Here is a 16,310-nt window from a genome sequence, read left to right as displayed (position 1 = left end):
CTCTGAATGGGCAGAGAGCACCCATTACTGTGCCACTCTGAATGGGCAGAGACCACCCATTACTGTGCCACTCTGAATGGGCAGAGACCACCCATTACTGTGCCACTCTGAATGGGCAGAGACCACCCATTACTGTGCCACTCTGAATGGGCAGAGACCACCCATTACTGTGCCACTCTGAATGGGCAGAAACCACCCATTACTGTGCCACTCTGAATGGGCAGAGACCACCCATTACTGTGCCACTCTGAATGGGCAGAGACCACCCATTACTGTGAAACTCTGAATGGTCAGAAACCACCCATTACTGTGCCACTCTGAATGGGCAGAGACCACCCATTACTGTGCCACTCTGAATGGGCAGAGACCACCCATTACTGTGCCACTCTGAATGGGCAGAGACCACCCATTACTGTGCCACTCTGAATGGGCAGATACCACCCATTACTGTGCCACTCTGAATGGGCAGAGAGCACCCATTACTGTGCCACTCTGAATGGGCAGAGACCACCCATTACTGTGCCACTCTGAATGGGCAGAGAGCACCCATTACTGTGCCACTCTGAATGGGCAGAGACCACCCATTACTGTGCCACTCTGAATGGGCAGAGACCACCCATTACTGTGCCACTCTGAATGGGCAGAGACCACCCATTACTGTGCCACTCTGAATGGGCAGATACCACCCATTACTGTGCCACTCTGAATGGGCAGAGAGCACCCATTACTGTGCCACTCTGAATGGGCAGATACCACCCATTACTGTGCCACTCTGAATGGGCAGAGACCACCCATTACTGTGCCACTCTGAATGGGCAGAGACCACCCATTACTGTGCCACTCTGAATGGGCAGAGAGCACCCATTACTGTGCCACTCTGAATGGGCAGAGAGCACCCATTACTGTGCCACTCTGAATGGGCAGAGAGCACCCATTACTGTGCCACTCTGAATGGGCAGAGACCACCCATTACTGTGCCACTCTGAATGGGCAGAGACCACCCATTACTGTGCCACTCTGAATGGGCAGAGACCACCCATTACTGTGCCACTCTGAATGGGCAGAAACCACCCATTACTGTGCCACTCTGAATGGGCAGAGACCACCCATTACTGTGCCACTCTGAATGGGCAGAGACCACCCATTACTGTGAAACTCTGAATGGTCAGAAACCACCCATTACTGTGCCACTCTGAATGGGCAGAGACCACCCATTACTGTGCCACTCTGAATGGGCAGAGACCACCCATTACTGTGCCACTCTGAATGGGCAGAGACCACCCATTACTGTGCCACTCTGAATGGGCACTCAGCAGCCACCCTCTCTGCCATGTTCACATCTCACCCCAGTCATGAGTCTCTCCGCCGTGGGAGGAAAGAAGGCATCGGGAAGGTCATCGGTGACACGCCCTACCCTGGATCATGCTGGGAGTCCTGCCCTGGTCAGACTGGCAGTTTGTCTATTCGCTCCAATAAAACCTTTCCATGGCGGGCATTCATGAGTGGAACGAACGTTTCGGTGAAAACTAGCCGACTGCAGAGCAGACAAAGAAACACGTCAGAGTCGTTCTACTCCAGCGGGGCAGGTTGTGTCGAAACAGCGACGCACAAAACCCCCTTTCTAATGAATCTCATTAGCCATCTCTGTGTGATACAATCAAAATGAATAGAATTCCTCTGTACGAGATGGAAAATGTGTGGTTATGACGACCACACAGTAGAGCTTGATGGTAGCTGCTGCATGACAGAACAAAGACTCACTGCAATACTATAGCGGTAAACACGTGGTCTGGCACAGCCACAAACACAAACGCAGACAAAAAATACTAACACAGACATACACACAGACACAAACGCAGACACAAAATACTAACACAGACATACACACAGACACAAACGCAGACACAAACGCAGACAAAAAATACTAACACAGACATACACACAGACACAAACGCAGACACAAACGCAGACACAGACAAAAAATACTAACACAGACATACACACAGACACAAGCGCAGACACAAATGCAGACACACACAAAAAATACAAACACAGATATACACACAGACAAAAATGCAGACACAAACGCAGACACAGACAAAAAAATACAAAACACAGACATACACACAGACACAAACGCAGACACAAACGTAGACACAGACAAAAAAATACAAAACACAGATACACACACAGACAAAAATGCAGACACAGACAAAAAATACAAAACACAGATACACACACAGACACAAATGCAGACACAGACAAATAATACAAAACACAGATACACACACAGACACAAATGCAGACACAGACGAAAAATACAAAACACAGATACACACACACAGACACAAACGCAGACAAAAAATACAAAACACAGATACACACACAGACACAAATGCAGACACAGGCAAAAAATACAAAACACAGATACACACACAGACACAAACGCAGACACAGACAAAAAATACAAAACACAGATACACACACAGACACAAATGCAGACACAGATGAAAAAATACAAAACACAGATACACACACAGACACAAATGCAGACACAGCAGCCATACTGTACTGTACATGACCTGTGAATGAGGTTAGCTGCAGCGGGATGAACCTCATCCACACCTGCCTAGAATGTGCTGATACCCAAGTCTGGGCTGTCTGGCTGTATTTGTATCAGGCTTACTTACATCTTCTCTGTAAAGACACGCAGCAGATAACAGGAAGTAGTGGCTTTGTTTTTAACAATGCAAGTTACCAGGTATGAGATTTCTTTCTATTTCAACGTCTTCTATCAAAATACAGTAACTATCAGGTAAAACAGAATCCCCACTCTAGGGACAATATGGGTGTCCTGGGATACACTGTGTCACCCAATAGGCTAATGTGCTCTGTCTAGCTCCAGGCCTTGTCCTACACAACGCTATGATGCAATTTCCTACATCTTTCAACCTTCGTCAATAGCCCCTCACACTCAGTTGCCCAAAATGGCCTCATCTAAACAATGCTGATCAATAACAACTTGTCAATAATCCTATCCACTTTCAGGCCCCTCGTTCACAAACAAAGCATTTGTCAATATCGCCCCCCAGTCCTAGTCACAGGATACGGGCCAGTAGGGTGTTGTGTTGAAGTGGGCAGGAGGTGTGGCGGCTACAGGAGGCAGGAGCAGGTGATGTATGATAAACAGCAGTCATCTTTGACAGCCTGACCTCCTCCCCACAGCCCACTGAGCCCCGTCCTCTGGAGCCCCCACCGAGACCACATCCCCTTCCTGGAGTGGACACAACAGAACAGATGCCAGAGGGAACAAGAAACATAACAGCACCCCCCCCCATCTACTAACACCACATCCCCCTGCCTGATGACATCCCAGGAGAAGCCCTTTTCATGTGACCTTAACTCATCCCATCTAAAAAATATATTGTTCCTGTTGTGAGGCCCCTGGGGCACTTCTATATCCTGTCGAGAATGAGATTTGTCTGCTAAATTCTTAATGCAGTATTAGTATAAGAACGAGGCTGGAGGTGCTGCTCTCTGGAGAAATGTAGCAGAAGCAGGCCTGTGTTTAAGAATAGGGTTAGAGGAGCAGATTCACAACTGATTCACTGGTGACTAACTGACACCCTTCCAGAGCTGCTGCGGTGGCCTGCTTCACTCGGGTACAACGAACTCCACAGACGGATTCTTCAGACTATTGTCTGTGAACACTGATTGATATGTAGAGGATCGACGATTCGGTAATTTCGCTGACACAGACTCGGATGAAACGCGCAACGGTGTCCCATTCTAACGTGGCACCTATAGTGTGCACCTCAGTGCACCATGTGGTGGAATCAACTTTGAAACAGCACACACACCCTGTGTCCTAGTTATATTTAGCTGGACAATTATTGGATTTCTCGGGGTTCGATCTGGGGTTGTCGGTTTGGTTATTGGTGGGACTGAAATCCCCTATCTAAAAAAATAAATAAAAAACAGGCACCTGACAGTAGCAAAGTAGCTGCCCCTATTCACCATGCCCCTACCCAACCCAGTTTCCAGTATGTACTAGAACACAGACCCACACCTGGGGAGGGAGATGATGTTAGTGCATATCTGACCACTGATCAACCCAGGAGTTGGCACACGTTGTTATGTCAACACATTCAGTCCACCTTGGTCATCATTGTGTAGACTAGAAGCTGCTCCCTGTGACTTCTAAAGCTCGGATCTGTGCCAGGGGGACGGACGGATGGAAGGACAGACAGACAGAGTCCAGGCCTTGAAGCAGATTTACCAATTAAAGCCTGGCCACTTCCTGCCAAATCCACACCTAGTGGCTGTGACCAGTGACCACATCTCGATAAGCTCAGACAAAGACAAAGACATGCAGGCAGCCTAACCCCTCAACATCTCTATCACCCAACTCTCTCCACATACAATGCCCACACATGGGTCAGCTGCTGGGTAATGGCAACCCCATTTAGACTCCATGGTTTAACAGGGACATGTTAACCCGTTTCTGCGTAAACAGTGATTGTGTGAGACTGCCAACGCCCCAATGGCAAAGGCCATGAAACTCACTGCTTTTAATGGTGAAATACTGATTGTGATTTATATGTCCTCCTCCCCTAATCCCTCAATAGCCCTGAAACACATATGTGCCCTTCATGGAGATAAACAGAGGACCACATTGTCCCCACCCAGGGATGTGGCTGGGACCACCCCTCCCCCGCCCACCCTCGACCTGCAGAGCAGGGAGTCTGACTGGGGTTTTATGACAGCCAGGCCTTGGGATGCATGGGATGGGGATTGGGGTGGGACCGAGGGAGGGACCAGAGTAGGATGGGTTAAGGGCAGTGGTACTCCTCCTGACAGACAAGAGGTAAATCACTGACCTTCTCCTCATGACATCACTGGGGATGCCCATCGTCTCACAGACACCCCCATTACTTTCACTACTATTACTACTGTAGTACTACTATATCACTACTACTACTACTGTAGTACTACTCTATCACCACTACTACTGATGTAGTACTACCCTATCACTACTACACCTGCTGTAATACTAATCTATCACTACTACTACTGTAGTACTACTATATCACTACTACTGTTGTACTACTCTATCACTACTACTACTACTGTAGCACTACTCTATCACTATTACTACTGATATAGTACTACTCTATCACTACTACTACTGTAGTACTACTACTCTATCACTACTACTACTACTACTACTGTAGTATTACTCTATCACTACTACTACTACTGTAGTACTACTCTATCACTACTTCTACTACTGCACTACTACTCTATCACTACTACTACTGTAGTACTACTCTATCACTACTACTACTGATGTAGTATTATTCTATCACTACTACTACTGATGTAGTACTACTCTATCACTACTACTACTGTAGTACTACTCTATCACTACTACTACTGATGTAGTACTATTCTATCACTACTTCTACTACTGCACTACTACTCTATCACTACTTCTACTACTGCACTACTACTCTATCACTACTACTACTACTACTGTAGTACTACTCTATCACTACTACTACTGATGTAGTACTACTCTATCACTACTACTGATGTAGTACTATTCTATCACTACTACTACTACTGCTGTAATACTACTCTATCACTACTACTACTGTAGTACTACTCTATCACCACTACTAGTGATGTAGTACTACTCTATCACTACTACTACTACTACTGTAGTACTACTCTATCACTACTACTACTGATGTAGTACTACTCTATCACTACTACTACTACTGTAGTAATACTATATCACTACTACTACTACTACTACTCTATCACTACTACTACATTGGTACTACTCTATCACAACTACTAATGATGTAGTACTACTCTATCACTACTACTACTATAGTACTACTCTATCACTACTACTACTATAGTACTACTCTATCACTACTACTGCTGTAGTACTACTATATCACTACTACGACTACTGTAGTACTACTCTATAACTACTACTACTGATGTAGTAATACTATATCACTACTACCACTGCTGTAGAACTATATCACTACTGCTACTGCTACTATAGTACTACCATATCACTACTACTACTGTAGTACTATTATATCACTACTACTACTGCTGTAATACTACTCTATCACTACTACTACTGATGTAGTACAACTCAATCACACCTACTAGTGATGTAGTACTACTCTATCACTACTACTACTGTACTACTCTATCACTACTACTACTGCTGTGATAATACTATATCACTACTACTACTACTGTAGTACTACTCTATCACTACTACTACTGATGTAGTATTATTCTATCACTACTACTACTGATGTAGTACTACTCTATCACTACTACTACTGTAGTACTACTCTATCACTACTACTACTGATGTAGTACTATTCTATCACTACTTCTACTACTGCACTACTACTCTATCACTACTTCTACTACTGCACTACTACTCTATCACTACTACTACTACTACTGTAGTACTACTCTATCACTACTACTACTGATGTAGTACTACTCTATCACTACTACTGATGTAGTACTATTCTATCACTACTACTACTACTGCTGTAATACTACTCTATCACTACTACTACTGTAGTACTACTCTATCACCACTACTAGTGATGTAGTACTACTCTATCACTACTACTACTACTACTGTAGTACTACTCTATCACTACTACTACTGATGTAGTACTACTCTATCACTACTACTACTACTGTAGTAATACTATATCACTACTACTACTACTACTACTCTATCACTACTACTACATTGGTACTACTCTATCACAACTACTAATGATGTAGTACTACTCTATCACTACTACTACTATAGTACTACTCTATCACTACTACTACTATAGTACTACTCTATCACTACTACTGCTGTAGTACTACTATATCACTACTACGACTACTGTAGTACTACTCTATAACTACTACTACTGATGTAGTAATACTATATCACTACTACCACTGCTGTAGAACTATATCACTACTGCTACTGCTACTATAGTACTACCATATCACTACTACTACTGTAGTACTATTATATCACTACTACTACTGCTGTAATACTACTCTATCACTACTACTACTGATGTAGTACAACTCAATCACACCTACTAGTGATGTAGTACTACTCTATCACTACTACTACTGTACTACTCTATCACTACTACTACTGCTGTGATAATACTATATCACTACTACTACTACTGTATTACTACTCTATCACTACTACTGCTGATATAGTCCTACTCTATCACTACTACTACTACTACTGTAGTGCTACTCTATCACTACTAATACCGTAGTAATAGTATATCACTACTACTACTGCTGAAGTACTACTATATCACTACTACTACTACTACTACTTTAGTATTACTATATCACTACTACTACTTATGTAGTAATACTCTATCACTACTACTACTACTATGGTACTACTCTATCACTACTACTACTGTAGTACTATTATATCACTACTACTACTGCTGTAGTACTACTCTATCACTACTACTACTGATGTAGTACAACTCAATCACACCTACTAGTGATGCAGTACTACTCTATCACTACTACTGTCGTACTACTCTATCACTACTACTACTATAGTAGTACTCTATCACTACTACTACTACTGTATTACTACTCTATCACTACTACTACTGATATAGTACTACTCTATCACTACTACTACTACTGTAGTACTACTACTCTATCACTACTTCTACTACTGTAGTACTACTCTATCACTACTACTACCGTAGTAATACTATATCACTACTACTACTGTAGTACTATATCACTACTACTACTACTGTAGTACTACTCTATCACTACTTCTACTACTGCACTACTACTCTATCACTACTACTACTGTAGTACTACTCTATCACTACTACTACTGATGTAGTATTATTCTATCACTACTACTACTGATGTAGTACTACTCTATCACTACTACTACTGTAGTACTACTCTATCACTACTACTACTGATGTAGTACTATTCTATCACTACTTCTACTACTGCACTACTACTCTATCACTACTTCTACTACTGCACTACTACTCTATCACTACTACTACTACTACTGTAGTACTACTCTATCACTACTACTACTGATGTAGTACTACTCTATCAATACTACTGATGTAGTACTATTCTATCACTACTACTACTACTGCTGTAATACTACTCTATCACTACTACTACTAGTACTACTCTATCACCACTACTAGTGATGTAGTACTACTCTATCACTACTACTACTACTACTGTAGTACTACTCTATCACTACTACTACTGATGTAGTACTACTCTATCACTACTACTACTACTGTAGTAATACTATATCACTACTACTACTACTACTACTCTATCACTACTACTACATTGGTACTACTCTATCACAACTACTAATGATGTAGTACTACTCTATCACTACTACTACTATAGTACTACTCTATCACTACTACTACTATAGTACTACTCTATCACTACTACTGCTGTAGTACTACTATATCACTACTACGACTACTGTAGTACTACTCTATAACTACTACTACTGATGTAGTAATACTATATCACTACTACCACTGCTGTAGAACTATATCACTACTGCTACTGCTACTATAGTACTACCATATCACTACTACTACTGTAGTACTATTATATCACTACTACTACTGCTGTAATACTACTCTATCACTACTACTACTGATGTAGTACAACTCAATCACACCTACTAGTGATGTAGTACTACTCTATCACTACTACTACTGTACTACTCTATCACTACTACTACTGCTGTGATAATACTATATCACTACTACTACTACTGTATTACTACTCTATCACTACTACTGCTGATATAGTCCTACTCTATCACTACTACTACTACTACTGTAGTGCTACTCTATCACTACTAATACCGTAGTAATAGTATATCACTACTACTACTGCTGAAGTACTACTATATCACTACTACTACTACTACTACTTTAGTATTACTATATCACTACTACTACTTATGTAGTAATACTCTATCACTACTACTACTACTATGGTACTACTCTATCACTACTACTACTGTAGTACTATTATATCACTACTACTACTGCTGTAGTACTACTCTATCACTACTACTACTGATGTAGTACAACTCAATCACACCTACTAGTGATGCAGTACTACTCTATCACTACTACTGTCGTACTACTCTATCACTACTACTACTATAGTAGTACTCTATCACTACTACTACTACTGTATTACTACTCTATCACTACTACTACTGATATAGTACTACTCTATCACTACTACTACTACTGTAGTACTACTACTCTATCACTACTTCTACTACTGTAGTACTACTCTATCACTACTACTACCGTAGTAATACTATATCACTACTACTACTGTAGTACTATATCACTACTACTACTACTGTAGTACTACTCTATCACTACTTCTACTACTGCACTACTACTCTATCACTACTACTACTGTAGTACTACTCTATCACTACTACTACTGATGTAGTATTATTCTATCACTACTACTACTGATGTAGTACTACTCTATCACTACTACTACTGTAGTACTACTCTATCACTACTACTACTGATGTAGTACTATTCTATCACTACTTCTACTACTGCACTACTACTCTATCACTACTTCTACTACTGCACTACTACTCTATCACTACTACTACTACTACTGTAGTACTACTCTATCACTACTACTACTGATGTAGTACTACTCTATCACTACTACTGATGTAGTACTATTCTATCACTACTACTACTACTGCTGTAATACTACTCTATCACTACTACTACTGTAGTACTACTCTATCACCACTACTAGTGATGTAGTACTACTCTATCACTACTACTACTACTACTGTAGTACTACTCTATCACTACTACTACTGATGTAGTACTACTATCACTACTACTACTACTGTAGTAATACTATATCACTACTACTACTACTACTACTCTATCACTACTACTACATTGGTACTACTCTATCACAACTACTAATGATGTAGTACTACTCTATCACTACTACTACTATAGTACTACTCTATCACTACTACTACTATAGTACTACTCTATCACTACTACTGCTGTAGTACTACTATATCACTACTACGACTACTGTAGTACTACTCTATAACTACTACTACTGATGTAGTAATACTATATCACTACTACCACTGCTGTAGAACTATATCACTACTGCTACTGCTACTATAGTACTACCATATCACTACTACTACTGTAGTACTATTATATCACTACTACTACTGCTGTAATACTACTCTATCACTACTACTACTGATGTAGTACAACTCAATCACACCTACTAGTGATGTAGTACTACTCTATCACTACTACTACTGTACTACTCTATCACTACTACTACTGCTGTGATAATACTATATCACTACTACTACTACTGTATTACTACTCTATCACTACTACTGCTGATATAGTCCTACTCTATCACTACTACTACTACTACTGTAGTGCTACTCTATCACTACTAATACCGTAGTAATAGTATATCACTACTACTACTGCTGAAGTACTACTATATCACTACTACTACTACTACTACTTTAGTATTACTATATCACTACTACTACTTATGTAGTAATACTCTATCACTACTACTACTACTATGGTACTACTCTATCACTACTACTACTGTAGTACTATTATATCACTACTACTACTGCTGTAGTACTACTCTATCACTACTACTACTGATGTAGTACAACTCAATCACACCTACTAGTGATGCAGTACTACTCTATCACTACTACTGTCGTACTACTCTATCACTACTACTACTATAGTAGTACTCTATCACTACTACTACTACTGTATTACTACTCTATCACTACTACTACTGATATAGTACTACTCTATCACTACTACTACTACTGTAGTACTACTACTCTATCACTACTTCTACTACTGTAGTACTACTCTATCACTACTACTACCGTAGTAATACTATATCACTACTACTACTGTAGTACTATATCACTACTACTACTGCTGAAGTACTACTCTATCACTACTACTACTGATGTAGTACTACTCTATCACTACTACTACTGATGTAGTACTACTCTATCACTACTACTACTACTGCTGTAGTACTACTCTATCACTACTACTACTACTACTATAGTACTACTCTATCACTACTACTACTGCTGTATAACTACTCCATCACTATCACTACTACTGTAGTACTACTCTATCACTACTACTACTGTAGTACTACTCTATCACTACTACTACAACTGTAGTACTACTCTATCACTACTACTGCTGCTGTAGTACTACTATATCACTACTACTACTACTGTAGTACTACTCTATCACTACTACTACTACTACTGTAGTACTACTCTATCACTACTACTACTGCTGTAATAATACTATATCACTACTACTACTGCTGTAGTACTATATCACTACTACTACTGCTGAAGTACTACTCTATCACTACTACTACTGATGGAGTACTACTCTATCACGACTACTACTACTGTAGTACTACTCTATCACTACTACTACTGATGTAGTACTACTCTATCACTACCACTACTACTGTAGTACTATTCTATTACTACTACTACTGTAGTACTACTCTATCACTACTACTACTACTGTAGTACTACTCTATCACTACCACTACTACTACTATAGTACTACTCTATCACTACTACTACTGCTGTATAACTACTCTATCACTACCACTACTACTGTAGTACTACTCTATCACTACTACTACTGTAGCACTACTCTATCACTACTACTACAACTGTATTACTACTCTATCACTACTACTACTGATATAGTACTACTCTATCACTACTACTACTGTAGTACTACTACTCTATCACTACTTCTACTACTGTAGTACTACTCTATCACTACTACTACCGTAGTAATACTATATCAATACTACCACTGCTGTAGTAATACTATATCACTACTACTACTGCTGTAGAACTATATCACTGCTGCTACTGCTACTATAGTACTACTCTATCACTACTACTACTGTAGTACTATTATATCACTACTACTACTGCTGTAGTACTACTCTATCACTACTACTACTGATGTAGTACTACTCTATCACTACTACTACTGATGTAGTACAACTCAATCACACCTACTAGTGATGTAGTACTACTATATCACTACTGCTACTACTGTACTACTCTATCACTACTACTACTGCTGTGATAATACTATATCACTACTACTACTACTACTGTATTACTACTCTATCACTACTACTGCTGATATAGTCCTACTCTATCACTACTACTACTACTGTAATACTGTATCACTACTACTACTGCTGTAGTACTATATCACTACTACTACTGCTGAATTACTACTATATCACTACTACTACTGCTGTAGTAATTACTATATCACTACTACAAATGCTGAAGTACTACTATATCACTACTACTACTGCTGTAGTAATACTATATCACTACTACTACTGCTGTAGTACTATATCACTACTACTACTGCTGAAGTACTACTATATCACTACTACTGCTGTAGTAATACTGTATCACTACTACTAGTGCTGTAGTACTACTCTATCACTACTACTACTGTAGTAATACTATATCACTACTACTACTACAGTAGTGCTACACTACACTACTATTAGTAATACTGCATTCAAACATGAGCACACTCATATAATGTATCAATACTAGTGTTATTACTAGACTAATGACTCGCCCCAGTGCATTCCCACCACCAGAGCAGAAATTACAGGAGTGGCCAGGAACTATTGAAATATTTAAATTGCCATCTCCATAATGTCCAGACCCCTACTCATAGGGCAATCCCAATAGTTAATGTCATTCAAACCCTAAATATATATTTTATATTTTAATGTGTCAAATAATACATGCTCTCACCAGGCGTACCTAACACAGGGCAGTGCGCACACTGAAGCAGATAGACAGCAAGGCTGTTATATTGTGTGATAGGGACATGTCTAACTGCACCACAGAGATGTGAGCCTGAGTCTGTGCCACCACCATTCCCACCACTTCAGCCGCCCATAGAAAAAAAAACCTGATCATTCTACCTGCCCGCCAGCGTTCTGTATCCCCATCACAGCTGATCTGTGTAACACTAAGCCAGTCTTAGCTGGTTTTAAGTCATATTCAAAAAAAGAAAAAAGTTTCACTGTACTCCCTCTGTCATTTGTGTAACAAGAAAACCCATCAGTAGGTCCCATGATCTTAAAACAGTGCAGTGGTCGCAGTACCCTGCATACAGATGAGCTGTGTTAGTTGTGTACTAACGGGTACGCGCACACCTACAACCACCTGCTCAGCTAACTGCCTAAATAGCTTACAATTCGAACAATCCTCAGAAGTGTCCAATAATCAAAACAACAGATCAACACACCGTCAGAAACAGAAGTAAAATACCAAAATAATATGTTTTGGCCATTTAACTATGTTTAACCCAAATATATAGTATCCCACTAACGGTACTCACCCGCGCTGGAGTGTATGGAGTGAAGTGGGTGGGTGTGGATGCTGCAGGAAAGCGGCACGAGCTCTTTTTGCCTTTGTCTGCCTCGCTCTAGTCCATGAGCTGTGCATACCTGACCGGCTGCACTGCTGGGTCCTAAAGCCGACAGTTGCTGAATCCGCCCTAGCAAGGCAATGGCACAGACCGGTATGTTAGGGTATTTCGCACAAAAGGATGACGTAAACCTTTTCAAAGCTGCAAAATGTTTACTTTCGGACTATTACTGTGTCATAATTAATACTTGTTCTAATTCAGATATCCATTTAGGCTATAATGCTGCCTAATGAAATCATAAATACTCATCTGAAGAAAGAAAAACTGCATTTAATCCCTGTGTTTTGAGAAAATCATGCCTCCATTTCATTCCTCTATTTTACTACTTCTATTGTAAGGTAATGTAGTGCTGATAATCCCTAACAACAGATTGAACTGGGTGGGTGTTGCGCCTCTCTTCACACCATACATGTTACAGCATATTTCCAGAGGCAGAAACAGCAGGATAATAAATTGATACATTTGCAGTTGAGTGTGTGTGTGTGTGTGTGTGTGTGTGTGTGTGTGTGTGTGTGTGTGTGTGTGTGTGTGTGTGTGTGTGTGTGTGTGTGTGTGTGTGTGTGTGTGTGTGTGTGTGTGTGTGTGTGTGTGTGTGTGTGTGTGTGTGTGCGTGCGTGCGTGCGTGCGTGCGTGCGTGCGTGCGTGCGTGCGTGCGTGCGTGCGTGTGTGTGTGTGTGCAAGTGCGTGCGTGACCTGGCTTCAGAAGGTAAAAGCCCATTATGTACACCACTGCCAGAGATAGAGGAGAGAGGATAGCTCTAAGAGCTGATGTCCTTCCAGATAAGAGGCTATGACATGACAAAGCAGGACTGCAGTCACCCACCCTCTGTATATGGGATGCATCTGCCGTGTGTATCAGGTGGAAGTGGAGGTGTCTATGAGCACCTGTGTTTGCGGCTGTGTGTTTGTATTAACTCGTCATGCAATCCAGTCGTGTGCGTAGTGAACTGAGACAAAGTCATCAGAGTGCATCTCTTTGAGACTAATCAGTAATGACGTTGTGATTCTGGGCCCCTATGGGGAGTATGGATAAAAGCCTTAAACACCTCAATACATCTGTCCAATCTGCTTTCCTTCTGTGGAGTTTTTAAAATATTTTTTTTAAACAGGCCCTTTAAATCAAATCTGTGTCTTGGCCCAGTCAACAACACACACCATCACCCTGTGCTGACAGGGTATCAAATACACACCAACACCTCTTTATAAGGTTCCTGTCACCATCAATAACAATACAGCTCTCCATCAGATAAATGATCCATTGGATTCTGTCCAAGTGAGTCTCTATAGAATTTGATCTAGCGGATGTCATACTGAATTTACAGGCTGTACATGGCTATGTAAAATGTACCATAAAATAAGAGTATGGTGTAATGTAGTGTTGATGTTAGTGGCATCCTCTGACATGGCAGTGCAGGCATAAAGTGTAGACAAAGTGCAACCCGGTCTCGGAGTGTTTCGTATCATTCTGTACGTAAATCTGAGACAAGCCATTTAGTTTGATACATTACATTTTGTATGGTATGTATTTTATTTGTAGATGGCTATTTCCCATTTTGTATGAAAGGTTACGAATTATAATCTGTATTACACATCACAATTTGGAAAACGTAAACATTGGGTTAAGTTTAGAAGTTAAGTTCAAGGGTTAAGGTTAGGGTTTGGGCTAGAGGAAGGGTTAGCTTAAAGGGTTAAGGTTATGGTTAGGTGAAGGGTTAGCTAAAAGGGTTAAGGTTATGGTTAGGTGAAGGGTTAGCTAAAAGGGTTAGGGGAAGCGTTAGCTAAAAGGGTTAAGGTTAGAGTGAGGGGAAGCGTTAGCTATCATGCTAAGTAGTTGCAAAGTAGCAAGTAGCTGAAAAGTTGCTAAAATGCTAAAGTTTTCAGTGATGAGTTTCAAACTTGCAACCTACATCTTTAGAACGCTATTCCAGTGCACTTGATCCCTGCTTCTCCTATGACCCATCAACAGGCCAATGTGTGTCAGGGAAGAAAAAATCGTGTCAGAGTAGAATAACAAAAAAAAGAACACAAAAACACCTACCCAGCCAAGTATGAAAACTGAAACAGTGGGTGGTGACTTCGGAGACCATGTGGACCGCTGGAGCAAAGTGAACGTTGATTTTCTCCATCTGTGAAACTATTTCAGTCGAATATGGGTTTCCAATATATTTCAAAGACACTGCCACCAACAACCTTTATAAAGAAATAGTTTCGAATTGATCCTGTAGTTCACAATAAGAAATGACCTGTGCCCATTTTCATACCACAGAAACCCCCAAAAGCTCTGTCTCTGTAACAAGAGAGAGCTATACTACAGTTTAATGTTTCATGCTCTCTGGCAGAGTTGGTGCCCAGAACATGGGAAGGGTGGAGGGCCGTTCTTGTCATTTTTAATTTGTTTCTCTATCCATTGTGTTTCTTTGGTCGATACAGAGAATGGTTTGTATATACACTACTCAAGAAAATAAAGGGAACACTAAAATAACACATACTTTTTCCTTTACATAGTTGAATGTGCTGACAACAAAATCACACAAAAATTATCAATGGAAATCAAATTTATCAACCCATGGAGGTCTGGATTTGGAGTCACACTCAAAATTA

General features: G+C 40.5%; 1 protein-coding gene across 4 annotated transcripts in view; it reads right to left on the bottom strand.

Moving 5' to 3' along the window:
• Window positions 1–13,755, bottom strand: part of LOC118389713 (neuronal migration protein doublecortin-like) — a 99,165-nt gene extending 85,410 nt beyond the window's left edge. For all 4 annotated transcript variants that reach the window (XR_008060615.1, XM_052457337.1, XM_052457338.1 and 1 more), the window contains exon 1: window positions 13,620–13,755. The gene's annotated coding sequence lies outside the window, so the exon portion shown is untranslated. The remainder of the gene's footprint in view (window positions 1–13,619) is intronic.
• Between the last annotated feature and the right edge of the window lie 2,555 nt (window positions 13,756–16,310).

Source organism: Oncorhynchus keta, chromosome 11 (genome assembly GCF_023373465.1).
Source record: "Oncorhynchus keta strain PuntledgeMale-10-30-2019 chromosome 11, Oket_V2, whole genome shotgun sequence".
Classification (NCBI taxonomy): domain Eukaryota; kingdom Metazoa; phylum Chordata; class Actinopteri; order Salmoniformes; family Salmonidae; genus Oncorhynchus; species Oncorhynchus keta.
The sequence above is the reverse complement of the archived record's forward strand: the minus strand, read 5'-3'. Positions and strand labels throughout refer to the sequence as shown.